This window comes from Zingiber officinale, chromosome 3A (assembly GCF_018446385.1).
Source record: "Zingiber officinale cultivar Zhangliang chromosome 3A, Zo_v1.1, whole genome shotgun sequence".
Lineage (NCBI taxonomy): Eukaryota > Viridiplantae > Streptophyta > Magnoliopsida > Zingiberales > Zingiberaceae > Zingiber > Zingiber officinale.
This window is the reverse complement of record NC_055990.1, coordinates 9,780,279-9,794,560: the sequence shown is the minus strand read 5'-3', so window position 1 is coordinate 9,794,560 and position 14,282 is coordinate 9,780,279.

The following is a 14,282-nucleotide window of genomic DNA, read 5'->3' as shown; positions in this document are numbered from 1 at the left end:
GTCAAGGCTGCACCGACAGTGAAGAGGAGGAGATGATCGGGATGGCACGGTGTCGCTGGTGACAGATCCGGAAAAGAGGATTTCACCGGCGCTGAGATGGGTTGCTGCGATGAGTTGAGGGGAGATCGCGGCACCGTCGGGTGATCTTTCGTGGATGGCCGTTGTCGAGGTTCGGTGGCATTAGGTGACGGAATCGGAGAGGGCAGAGGTGACGCGAAGAGGAGGAAGTCGGCGGTGGGGTGTGCGGCGCTGCAAGGAGAGGGAGGAAAGGTTCGGGCGAATGAAGGCTAAGGCACAGTAACCATGTTTTATATACTTAGGTTTACTTAATTAAATCCTAAGTACGTTTCTCAATCAACTCCTATATTTAGGTATTCCAAAGAGGCTTTCTCTACACCCAATACTTGATCCCCTTAAAATATGTCAAACGAGCTCCGAATAAATCCCAGAAAAATCCTAAAAATTCTTGAAAAATCCAATAAGATTATTTGTCCAATAACCTTATTATTTAAATATTATTTGGGTACCGTATTTTACAATTAAGAAAGGCAGACTTAACATCCATTTGGTATAGTTTAAATCTCTTATGGGCTGTATAACTTAGTAACATTCTAATGGATTCTAATCTGGCTACTGGGGCATATGTTTCGTCATAGTCAAGTCCTTCAACTTGACTAAATCCTTTGGCAACCAGTCTAGCCTTATTTCTAGTAATTTCCCCAATTTCACTCAGTTTGTTTCTGAATACCCATTTTGTTTCTATTATTTTCTTATTCTTAGGTGGTGGGACTAGGTCCCAGACCTCATTACGCTCAAATTGAGCTAGTTCTTCTTGCATAGCTATAATCCAATCTGGGTCTAGTAGGGATTCATCCACAGTTTTAGGTTCAATTTTTGAAATTAATGAGATTTGACTTAGGTTTCTAAAAGATGATCTGGTTTGAACTCTTAAGTCTGGGTCACCAATTATTTGATCAGTTGGATGATTTGGGTTTACCCTTATTGTTTTAGGAGGTTGATTCTCTTGAGGTTGTTCCTCTTCTTCATGATTTAGAGTTTGGTTGGTTTCTGGAACAAACTCTGGGGGTTGTGTAGGTTCTATGTCTTGTTTAGTTTCTTTAAATTTTACATTAGTAGTTTCTTCAATTTTTAAGGTAACTTTATTATAAATTCTGTAGCCTCTACTGTTTAGGGAATATCCTACAAAAATTCCATTTTCAATTTTAGAGGTGAATTTTCCTAAGTGTTCTCTTGTATTTAAGATAAAAACTGGGCACCCAAATACCTTAAAGTATTTTTTGTTTGGTTGTTTATTATAAAATATTTCGAAGAAAGTTTTGTTATGTTCTGTACATAGCAGGCTGTACTAACAGCTTCTGCCTAAAAGTATTTAGGTAGGTTATACTCATTTAACATTGTTCTAGAAGCTTCAAGTAAGGTTCTATTTTTTCTTTCTACAATTCCATTTTGTTGGGGGGTTTTAGGGCATGAGAACTCATGATGGTAACCATTTTCTAGACAAAAACTGTTAAAGTTATGATTTTTAAATTCTCCCCCATTGTCACTCCTAATTCTTTTAATTTTAATATCTTTTTCGTTTTCAATCTGTTTGCAAAAATTTGTAAGAATTTCAAAAGTTTCATCTTTATGTTTTAAGAATTTTACCCAAGTAAACCTAGAGTAATCGTCTATAATTACTAAACAATATAAGTTTCCATTAATGGATTTGACTCCATGGGAGTCAAAAAGATCTAAATGTAGAAGTTCTAAGATTGAGTTAGTTTGTGGTTGATTTGTTTGTTTGTGGGTTGATTTAGTTTGTTTTCCTTGTTGACAAGCATTACATATAGTTGAATCTAAGTTAGGTAACTTCGGTAAGCCTTTTACAAGTCCATTTAGTTTACTTATATTTCTAAAGTTGGTGTGAGACATTCTCCTATGCCATAACCAAGTTTCTTCTTTTTGTGTTAAATAGCACTTAATGGAAGAAATGGTTAAGTTGATGACATAGATGTTGTCTTTTCTAAAACCTTTTAGGCTTATGGTAGGATTATCTAGGTATTTGATTGAGCATTCTGTAGATAGAAACTTGACCTTATACCTAGTATCACACAATTGACTTATACTTAGAAGATTATATTTAAAGTTTTCAACAAGTAAGACATTTGTAATTATAAAGTCTAATTTTAATTCAATATTACCTATACCAATTACCTTGAGCTTGCCGTTGTTTCCAGTCATATGTTTGGAAGTAAACTGTTTCTAGGCTTTTGTAAGTGAGTTGAGTGAACTTAGTGTGATCTCCAGTCATATGTTTGGAACAACCACTGTCCAAAATCCACTTGGTTCCTACAGTAAGTAGGATTTAAAGTTAGTCTTTTGAGCATGCATTAGTTTAAATTTAATTTAAGTTTAAATTAATTTAAGTTTTAAAATTAAATGTTCGAAAGTAATTTTTAAGCTTAAAATTAATTCAAGTTTAAAATTAATTTAAGTTTAAAATTAAAATTTTGAAATTGATTTTTTAAGTTTAAAATTAAAATTTTGAAAATAATTTTTAAAATTTTGAAATTAATTTTTTAAGTTTAAAATTAAAATTTTGAAATTAATTTTTTTAAGTTTAAAATTAAAATTTTGAAAATAATTTTTAAGTTTAAAATTAAATTTTGAAATTAATTTAAATTTTAAAATTTTGAAATTAATTTAAGTTTTAAAATTAAATTTTGAAATTAATTTTTATGTTTAAAATTAAAATTTTGAAATTAATTTTTTAAGTTTAAAATTGAAATTAATTTTTTTTTAAGTTTAAAATTAAAATTTTGAAAATAATTTTTAAGTTTAAAATTAAATTTTGAAATTAATTTAATTTTTAAAATTTTGAAATTAATTTAAGTTTTAAAATTAAATTTTGAAATTAATTTTTAAGTTTAAAATTAAAATTTTGAAATTAATTTTTTAAGTTTAAAATTAAAATTTTGAAAATAATTTTTTAAGTTTAAAATTAAATTTTGAAATTAGTTTAAGATTTAAAATTTTGAAATTAATTTTTAAGTTTAAAATTAAAATTTTAAAATTAATTTTTAAGCCTTATTCATCTCACCCGATCTATATTATCAATCAGGGAATCCTATGGTTTTGTGAGATGAAATTGGTTTGATTACAGGGTTTTGGTTTAACTAGTGTTAGATTCAGACTTAGCTTTGGTTTCCACAAATAGGCATTCTTCGGATAAACTTCTAAGCTTAGTGAGTCACAAGGACATCATTAGAAGTAACCAACCTTTCGAGGTTTTCCGAATAGTCCTATCCACGGAACTTAGTACTAAATCTTGGTCTAACTGGTTAGGATTCGTTTAAGGGTAGCTTCGGTCAGTTCCACTTGGCCAAATGCACCAGATCGAAACCATATCTTTCTAGACATGCGATGCCCAAGTTTCCCTAACGTACTATCATCCAAAAATTTCACCAATACCATGTTTCAAGTTAAACTTGGTCTCTTTTTAACTAACCCTAATTACCCTGCCGGGTTGGTAAATTTTGGGTTACCCTATCGGGTAAGTTAGTTTTGGAGGTGCCAGCTATTCTGGAGCCTCCCCCTGAATTATTGGCCATTAATTTAAGTTTTGATTTTAGGCTTGTGTCGATTCTTTTTATAGTTATAGTTAACTTGGTGATAGTTCTGTTTAGATTTTGAATTTGATTTAGGTTTGTATTTTGGATTTTGGTTTGGTTTATTTAATTTTATATAATGTATTTTTTCTTTAGGTATATAATATTGATTAAGTCCTACTTGCGTGGTCAGACACGCTTTCGGAACCCAAGCTAGATTAGTTGACTTGTATTGGGTTATTAATGATTTGAAGGTTTTATTTGAATTCGACTTATATCCTAGTCCGGTTTTATTATAACATGCTTTTTGATTATTTAGGATTAAGTCTAAATTTTTTGATCTTGTTGTGAATTTTTCTAACATCTCTTTTAAATTATTTATTTCATTTTTTAATGATAAATTCTCCTCCTCAAGTGTTAGATCTTGAGTTGGATTTGAATTCTTTAATTGTTCCTTGAGGTTTTGATTTTCCTCAAGAAGTGATTTGTTTTCATTTTCTAATTTAGTTAATTTATTATTTAGACAGGAAATAATTCTAAAAATTTTTTTGTTTAAATTAAAGTATACCTCATTCGGGCCTTCGGAAACGAGTACGGACTCGTGGCTTGTTTCGGGTTCAGACCCGTCTTCATCTTCCAACTCGTTATCTGTTTCGGCCTCGCGGGCCATCAGTGCGAGGTGGCTCTGATGTTTCTGCTCTTCTTCCTCCGATTCGTCCGAGGAGTCGTCCCACGTTGCTTTGAGTGCCTTCTTTTTGGTTGGCTTTGGTTTGTCGAACTTTAGTTTTGGACATTCGTTCTTGTAATGTCCCTTTTTGTTGCAGCCGTAGCAAGTCACGTTCTTTTGTTCTGAGGGAGAGCTGATCTTTTGAAGATCCTTTTTGCTGAAGCTCCTCTTTTTCCTGGTGAACATTTTTCTTACGAAATTCACCAGGTGTTCTTCGTCTTGGGAGTCTTGGTCAGATTCTTCTTCACATTCAGGCTTGCTTCTCTTTTCTTTAGAGGACCCTGCAAATAGAGCTATACCTTTCTCGGCTCTAGCATTAGTTTGTTCGTGTAATTCTAATTCACAGAAGAGCTCATCTAATTTTAAGTTAGAAAGATCCTTAGAAATTTTGTAGGCATCCACTATTGATGCCCACAAACTATTACGTGGAAAAGCGTTTAAAGCGTACCTTATTAGGTCTCTGTTCTCCATTTGGTGGCCTATTGCATGAAGCCCGTTGAGGATGTCCTTGATCCTCGCGTGTAGTTGATTCGTTGTTTCTCCTTCCTACATTTTTATATTAAAAATATTATTTAAAAATAGGTCTCGTTTTGTTACCTTAGCGTCGCTCGTTCCCTCGTGGAGTTCGATCAACTTGTCCCATAGCTCTTTTGCGTTCTTGTGTGGACCGACTCTGTTCAGTTCTTCTCTTGTCAATCCGCACTGTAGAGTGTTGATTGCTTTATTTTCTGTTGATGTTTTTTTCTTGAGATCTGCTGTCCAGTCTTCTGGATCTACTAGATTCCCGGCGTTGTCTACTGGAATTTTGTAAGGTCTCGTGATGCTCATCCATTGGTCGAAGTCTGTTTTGAGGTAGACCTCCATGCGCTTCTTCCAGTAAGGGAAGTCGTCTCCATTGAAGAGTGGCGTTCGCACTGTGCTGAATCCTTCTTGTTGGGACATTCTGTGCACAGGTAAATAACCAAAAAAAACCCAAGACTTGGTCTTGGATTAGTAGTGCGGGAAGAGTAAAATAGAAAGAGTCTAGATTCGTGTTGCACTAATTTAAATTGATTAGAGAAATATTAAGTTAACGAAAACACCAGTTTTAAAGAAAGAAAAAAAAACAAAAAATTCACCCCCTGTCTGATTGGTGGTTGCACCAAATCAGAGCGGTAACCGCTCTGATACCACTTGTAGGACCGTTAGATTCGATAGAGGGGGGGGGTGAATATCGATTCGAAAAAGACGAGTATAAACGCAGCGGAAAAGAATAAAGTAGACAAAGATATTTTTACTTCGTTCGGAGCCTGTGACGACTCCTACTCGAAGGCCCGTGGTCCTTGACCACTTTCGTTGGGCAATCACTAGCAAGTCGAAATATGATTACAGAGAAAGTACAGGAGATGCTAGTAATAATAAAGCAATACCGACAAAGAGAAAATTAAACAAAAAAAAACCGGAAGAGCACTTTTGTCGGAGCGTTGTTGACGTCGCACTTGAACGTCGAGCAGCAAGATCAGTAGAAGAGTTCTCAGTCAAAGTTGATTCTGAAGCTCCTGTCTGGGGCTTCTTTTATATGCCTGGATCCCTTCCGGGCGCCTGGAATGTGACGTAACTGCTCAAATCAAGATGCTCCACGTAGCGACGAGTTGTCTGGATAAAATTCGCCTTCCGGGCGCCCGGATCCCTTTCGGACGCCCGGACCACCTTGTTCCAGAAAGACTCCTTTTTCCTACAAAACAAGGTTAGTCCGAGGCAAATATATATCCTGTAAAACAAATGGTTAGCACAGTTAAAATTCAATAGATGGATAAAGAGAGTATGACTTAGATTCCGTCTTTCTGAGATCGGAATCTAGTCACGATCTCGACTTAGACATCCGAAATGGATCTAAGCCGGATCGACGCCTAATGTCCCCTTCCCGGGAACGCGTCCTCACAATCACTCCCCTCCAGTGACTTACCTCACTTACCTGCCAGACGTCCGGTCAGCCCGTTGACCCGTCTGGACTTCTCGCCAAGCGTCCGGTCAGCCCGTCGACCCGCTTGGACTTCTCGCCAGCTATCCGGTCAGCCCGTCGACCTAGCTGGACTTTTCCTGCACACTTGATCAAAGTGTCAGACAACAACAAAACTAACTTAACCTATTTGTCATTCATCAAAACCTGGGTTAGACCGTTAGTGCTACCCGCACCAACAATAGGTTTCTTGATGATATGTTATAAAATGGGATAAAACTTGTACTTATATGTTGCTTAGAAGTTCATTTCCTACATGATGGAGTTTTGGCCATGATGAATCCTTAGGGTTCATGAAGCTCCAAACCTAATTTTTCTTATAGACTTCTTTATGATATATGATGGAATTAGCTAGGTGTTCATGTTACATGTTGTTTAGAAATGTATATCATTGGCTTATGAAGTTTCGGCCATGATAAAGATTTTAGGGTTTCATAAAGCTCAAAACCTAATCTAGCATGCTCATAGACTTCTTTATGATATGTTAGCAATTTGGCTAAGTATTTATATTCATGTGTTGCTTAGAAGTTTACTTCTTGTTATATGATGTTTCGGCTATGATAAGATGTTAGGGTTCATGAAACTCAAAACCTAATTTAGTATGTCCATAGACTTCTTATAATATGTTATGAGATTTGCTAAGTATTCATGTTGTATGAGGCTTAGGAGAATTCTTTTGTTATGAACTTTCGGCCATGACTATAACTTAGAATTCAAGAAAGTTTTAATCTTAAACTTAGCAAGCCATGAATTTGTTTATGATATGTTTTATGTTTAAGTGTGCATGCTTTATGATAAGATCGGTAACATGTTGATTATGTATGTTATGAATTATGAATGAGATGATCCTTATGATGATTATGGACTCAAGTTTGTATGATTTCAACATGTTGCATGCTCATCCATGTAAGCTTATGAACCAAGCATGATAATGGTTTTATATGATGGCCATGTGCCAAGAATGCATGCCTTATGATATGATAAGAAATGGCAAGGAGTTGCTTCCCTTAAGTTGGGATTAAGAGCACTCTTTATGTTAAGACAAGAGCATGACATTTATGATGATATGATATGATACTTATGATGATATGATATGACAATTATGATGATATGATATGCATGACATGTACTTTACTTTGTATGACTTGTACCAAGGGTGGGCTCCATAAGAGCCCCTAGACCGACGGACTATGAACGGGTCTAGTAAAAAGGGATGGGCTCCTTAGTACGCCCCTAGACCGACGGACTATGAACGGGTCTAGATCCCTAGTAGGTTCGGGGCTAGCTACCCTGTCCTAGGGATTGCGCGCATTTATGTATGTATGTGGTACAAGCCGGGCCCTCATGATGATGATGTTATGTTCAAGTATTAAAAGATATGTATAAAGACATCTTGCACTCGACATGACATATGTTTTAAAAGGACATGCTGCATCATGCACCCATTCATATATGATATGTTTTCTTCTATGTTCCATGAAATCTGATGATATGATATGCTTCTCATGTTTCACCTCATATGATTCCTTGTTTATGATATGTTAGAAACATGATTCATAAGGATATGTTATAATAAGAAACTATGCTCACATGTTGATGATTATGTTCTTTATTGAGGATATGCTTGTATGATTATGCTTGAGATACGGATTTTGTGAGTAGGAAAGAATCTTACAGAGCTCGTGTGCTCATAGCTTACTTCCTTGTACCACAGATAAGGGAAAGGGATGGATGATCTAAGGGAGCTGCAGGAGAGGCAAGGAAGTGTGTGTGGCAGTGGCTCGGCTGAGACAAATAAGACCTGCTATAATGTTTTGTTATGTTTGAAATGAACCATTGTATTTATGATACATTCCAGTATAACTCTATGACATTTCCGCTGCTTTATGTTATAAGAAAGAAATTTTGAATGTGTATGTATCCTGGAATAGTTAAGTAAGTAAGTAGCCCCGTCCCTTTGAGTAGCAGGGAGGGCGGGTGTTACACAGGTAGGTTGAGGTAAGCAACTAGAGGAGCAACAGTGAGGACAGATTGCTAAAGGGAACAACCTTAGGTCGCTGATCCAACTGAAGAAACCGAAAATGTTTCCAAGTTGAGATCAAGACAGTTCTACTGTCTATATTACTCTTGCATTATAATTGTTCTAACATCTGTTTTGCAGGAAGTTTTTGGTTAACATTATGCTGCAGGTTCGACTGGATCGGTCGACCGAACTAGTGGTTCGGTCAACCGAACAAAGTAAAATCAGCGCAATAATCAGATCAGATCACAATAGAGCTCAAGTCCAATCAGACATTGATCGGTCAACCAAACAGTAAGATCGGTCGATCGAACCAGGGTGACTCAGCACATAATAGATCATCAGCAGTGATCAGCAGGAAAAGGAAAAAGGCTGATTGGTCGACTGAACCAGAGGACCGGTTGACCGATCCAATCAGCATTAACATCACATTAATGAAGATCTCGTCCGATTTCGACGAACAGGGAAATAGACTGTTCGGTCAACTGGAGAACGAGTTCGGTCGATCGAACCATTAAAGTTCAGTTAATGCAGAATTACGAGCCAGCGTCAGAATCAGCCAGGTGGGAGGGGAGCATGTTCAATTGACCGAACAGGAGGATCGATCGACCGAATGTCCAGTACACCTATAAAAGAAGGCTCGAAGTCTGAGGCTAGGATAGAACTTTCTGATCCTTGGACATATGATAAAGCATTCCAAGATAAAGATGTATCATCTTGGAATCTTGGAACGTCCGGTTTGATGAAGTAATCCAGTCTTATGGATTTATTCAGTATCCGGATAAGTCTTGTGTATACAATCAGAGTTACAGAAATGTGGTGGTATTTCTTGTACTATACATAGATGACATTTTGATAGTTGACAACAATGTCAAAATGCTATTAGACGTAAGGGTATGGTTGTCCAAGTGTATTTGATATAAAGGACTTTGGAGAATGTAGACATATTCTTGGGATCCAAGTTATAAGGGATCACAAGAAAAGGATATTGTCCTTATCCCAAGTTTCATACATCAATACTATCCTTGCTCGTTTTAGTGTGCAAAACTCCAAGAAAGGGTTCTTACCTTTTCAGCATGAAGTACCTTTATCTAAAGAAATGTCTTCGGAGACATCAAAGGAGATAGAGGACATGAAGGTAATTCCTTATGTTTCGGCTATCAGAAGCCTGATGTATGCAATGCTGTGTACGAGACCGGATATCTGCTTTGCCGTGGGTATGGTTAACATATATCAAAGTAATCTAGAACAGGAACATTATGTAGGATTGAAAATAATTTAGATATCTCCATAATGACATGATATTATCCACTTTCGGCCTAGACCCTCATGGCTTTGCTCTTGGGCTCTACCCAAAAGGCCTCATACCAATGGAGATATCTTTCTCTTATAAACCCATGATCTTTTCCATGTGTTTTCAATGTGGGAATATATTTGCAACCTTGCAACGCCAACAATCCCCCCCCTCAAACAAAGGATCACAGGCTTCCCACGTCCGATCGTTGAACCACCAGGTCTTCCTGCCCCTCGATCCACCCGACCTACTAGGGCTTCCTTTCCTAGTTGCAACTAGGACTTCCTGCCTGGTGTCTAGTCCTCTTGATCCGAACATAGGAGCCCCCACTTTCTTTGTTCGAGGTCCATATTATACCTACATGGCTCAATCAGACCATAGCTCTTGTGAACAGTTGGCGGTTAAACCTTCTAGCAGTCCGGGCTCTGATACCAATTGTAGGATCGAAAAGAATTTAGATATCTCCACAATGACATGATATTATTGTAACGACCACCCTTCTTACTACTACTACTACTCTCTAAGAGTGACCGTTACTTGACTACTAACTCTACTTAACCGGTATGATAAAAACTCAGATGGGAACCCTACCGAAAAATTTCGGCAGAGTCTCCCCTGTACCGGTGACCATATCCGTAAATACATACAGAGTATACTCAGCCACAGGCGGCTGGAACAGATATTTTCACAACCACGCAGTATAATAGCACAATAAAAATATGAAACTACTCTAGCAATGGCAAACAACCATATCACTCCAACAATAGGAGGTATCAAACTACAAATGCGGAAATAAACTCCATTTCAATATAACATTAAAAGAGAACTAAAAGAAAAGTCTTGACAATTTTGCCAGCTAATTCTGGATCTCTCCATAGTCCAGTTATCACACACCGTCACAGCATCTCCTTGTCGCCTTCCTTTCATACTTTAGCTTCTCCTTTATCTGTAGTAGGAGGAAATGCAGTCTATAAGCATAAAGCTTAGTGAGCGCTATCTACTCACAAAAACTCGATATGCATGTATATAAATAAAAACATGCTAAAACTGAGTACTAACATGTAAAGCTACTCATGCTCATAAATAGCAAAGAAATCAACTAACTGAAAAGCTAACATGTATAGCTACTCATACGCATAAATAGCAAAGGAATCATGCTAACTGAAATACTAAACATGTACAGCTAATCATGCTCATAACTAGCAAAGGAATCATGCTAACTGAAATACTAAACATGTATAGCTAATCATGCTCATAAATAGCAAAGGAATCATACTAACTGAAATACTAAACATGTACAGCTAATCATGCTCATAAATAGCGAAGAAACTAACTGAAAAGCTAACATGTAAAGCTAATCATAGAACTATCATGTGTATCAATAAGAAACTGAATTGATACCTAAGCTAAACTAATTAATGCTAAACTGAGTCTAACTTGTATTCACATAACTAATTTGTGAAGTTTTGAAAACTATTTACATAATAGATCAAAATAGTAATCATGCTGCTGATGGGCCCGGCAACTGTACTTGCTGTGCGCGCATCCCCAACTAAACCCGGGATTGCAAGTTCCGAGTCTAGTAGGGTTTACTAGGTTATCTAAACCTAGGGACGACTGTGGGAGCCCAACCCAATGGATATCTAATCCAGTACAGTGCCACTGCTGAAAATAAAATACTGATTTCATAGCTAATTTTCTTATCTTGCTTTTACTAGGTTATCTGAACCTAGAACTAGGTTATCTGAACCTAGAACTAGGTTATCTGAACCTAGAGGCCACTGTGGGAGCCCACCCATTGGACCGTAGTCCCATATAAGCTGAAGCAAGACTAAATAAGTTATTTTAAATGCTTCTACTGCATTTACTAAGCTATTAAAATGCCTACTGTAGCATTATATTGAGCTAAGCATTTTATCAAGCACTTGGGGTGCACTAGAACACACTCTACGTACTGAAAATCTGTATACAAAGCTTAACATAGATCTGCATGTAAAGCTTAAGAAAAATCTGCATACTAAGTTTATCAAAATCTGCATACTATGCTTATCTAAAATCTGCATACAATACTTATGAAAATCTGCTTATTAAAAATCTGCATGCTATAAAAATAGAACTGCTCATGTTATTCCAATAGCAAATAGGAAACTAGAACAACTTAAGCATGCTGTGAAAGTAAAACAACTTAAGCATACAAAGAGATCTAACTATACTAAAATTCTGCACTATACTACTAAATTCTGCATTCTAAACTTCATAAAATCTGAACTATCTTTCATAGCAATTAGTACAGGAAAATTTATAGAATTAAATCTCCAATTTGCCTAATAAACCAATACTTAACCCAAGTCATTCTATGTTCATCGCCTAATAACAGAACCAAGGGAAACTACAAGCTTGAAGCTAAATCTAACTATATATATATATACTTGGAATAAAAGGCAATTCATAGCATAGCTACATATATATATAAACTAAAACTGAAAATCTACTTCTGAAATGTTTTCATGAAATCTAAAACTAACATGCTAAGCTTAAAACTATAACTGCAGGTTAAAGGATCACTAACGAAGAATTTAGTAGCATGTTAAACAATTGATAACAAAAGGGTCTAAACTAGTTAGAACTTGGAGCTCTATAAAACTTATACTTCCTATACTTTAAAATATTTATCTTTTCTTCTTCAGACTTGGTCTTCACTTTACTTATAACTTCTCATGAATCCCTAAAAGGGTTAAATAGAACACTATATGTACATATAGATTCTAGAGTCGCATAAAACAAGTTCAATTCATTAAGACTTGCTGTGAACATAAGGAATTGCAACTAACTATACATGCTGTCCAATAACAAGGACACCAGAACTGCATAAAAATTTCAAACTAAAAATCCACAGAACTTAAACCCCTTCACATCACGAAGACAGACTTCAAAACGGATTTCAAAAGATAGTAAGTCTTCCCTTTCAAACTCTATTCTATATGGACAGATTGGTATCAGAAATACTGCAATCAACCTAAACAACTTCATCTAAATCTCGAAAGCATCATTAGGAAATAAAAACAATCTTGAAACCAATCCAAACTGTTCTGAAGTCATGAAAGGGAGACTAAATCCCTAGCAACAATTCTATACAGCATGATCCAAAACATGAAAGGAAACTAAAGCTCTATCAATTCCTCAATTCGATACAACAAGTTCCAAAACAAAGGAAAAATCTAAACTAAGATGCTTCCCAATGCCACTAAACTGCATGCTCCGAATTAAACCATTTCATGTTCTTCCTTGAACCTCACGACAGCAAACAAAATCCCTAAACATGCTTCTCGGCAAAACTCGAACAAACAAGGAAACACCAAAACAAAAACCCTTCTATCTTCTTTATGTGATTCACAGCAGAAAACAAAACCAACCATCCTTAACAACATGCTACGAAATCATGGAAAACAAGAATCCGATCAAAAACACAACCACCTACAATTTATCCCAAAGCTTTCGGAAAAGAAAGGAACAATCGGAGCTATCCTACTGCAGGTGAGTAGCAACTCACCTTCGGTTCTTGGACTTACAACCGAAGAACAGCAAAATTCTAGGGTTTCGGGTGAAGCTTGAAGATCTCGGCGGCTCCCTTGAGTTCCCGAGCTCCCTTCGTCACGGTGACCACGTACGAGTGAAGGTCGACCGGAAGAATCCTTTCGCCGGCACCGGAGAGGAACCCTAGCGCCGTCGCCTCGGTGTGTTTTCCGCCCGAGCCGCCGCTGTCGCGCGAGAGAGGTGAGGAGAGAAAGAAATTAGGTTTCAGGAAAGGAAAATAATTCCCTTTAATAACCTAGGTTATTTCAGTTCCAACTATTACTTAAATTAATTCCACCCCATATATGATTAACGAAACAATTACAGCACAGTTGGTTGGCTGCTGCTTGGCTCATACTTGGAATCACGGGTTCGAATCCTGCCGAGCCCCCTTTTTATTTCCAATTTATTTCCTATTCCCTAACTACTGCTTAAATGTATTTCGTTACATATAGGGTTAACGAAACACTCGCAGCCCAGTTGGTTGGCTGTGTCCGGTTAGGTTGGGTTCGGCCGGAGGTCTTGAGTTCAAAACCCGGCTTCAACATATATATTTTTTTATTATTTTTTTTTAACTTCTTCCTCTTGGTAAGAATACCAAACGAACTCCAAAAATTCCATAAAAATACTCTAAAAATTTCTAAAAATCTCTAGAATTTTTCTAAAACATTTCTAGATTTTAATAAGGTCTTTTAGAACTCTAAATAGGGAAAATTGGGTTGTTACAATTATCCAGTTTGGGTCTGGACCCTTATGGCTTTGCTCTTGGGCTTTACCCAAAAGGTCTCATGCCAATGGAGATATCTTTCTCTTATAAACCCATGATTTTTTCCATGTGTTTTCAATGTGGGACTATGTTTGCAACCTTGCAACCCCAACACATTGGACTGCCGTAAATCATATGTTGAAGAACCTGAGAAGGACTAAAGATTATTTGCAGATTTACCAGTCAAATGATTTGCTTCCTATGGGTTACACGGATTCTAACTTTCAATCGAATAGGGACGATAGTAAGTCAACCTTGGGGTTTTGTATCTACTTTAGGAGGTGGAGCCGTAGCA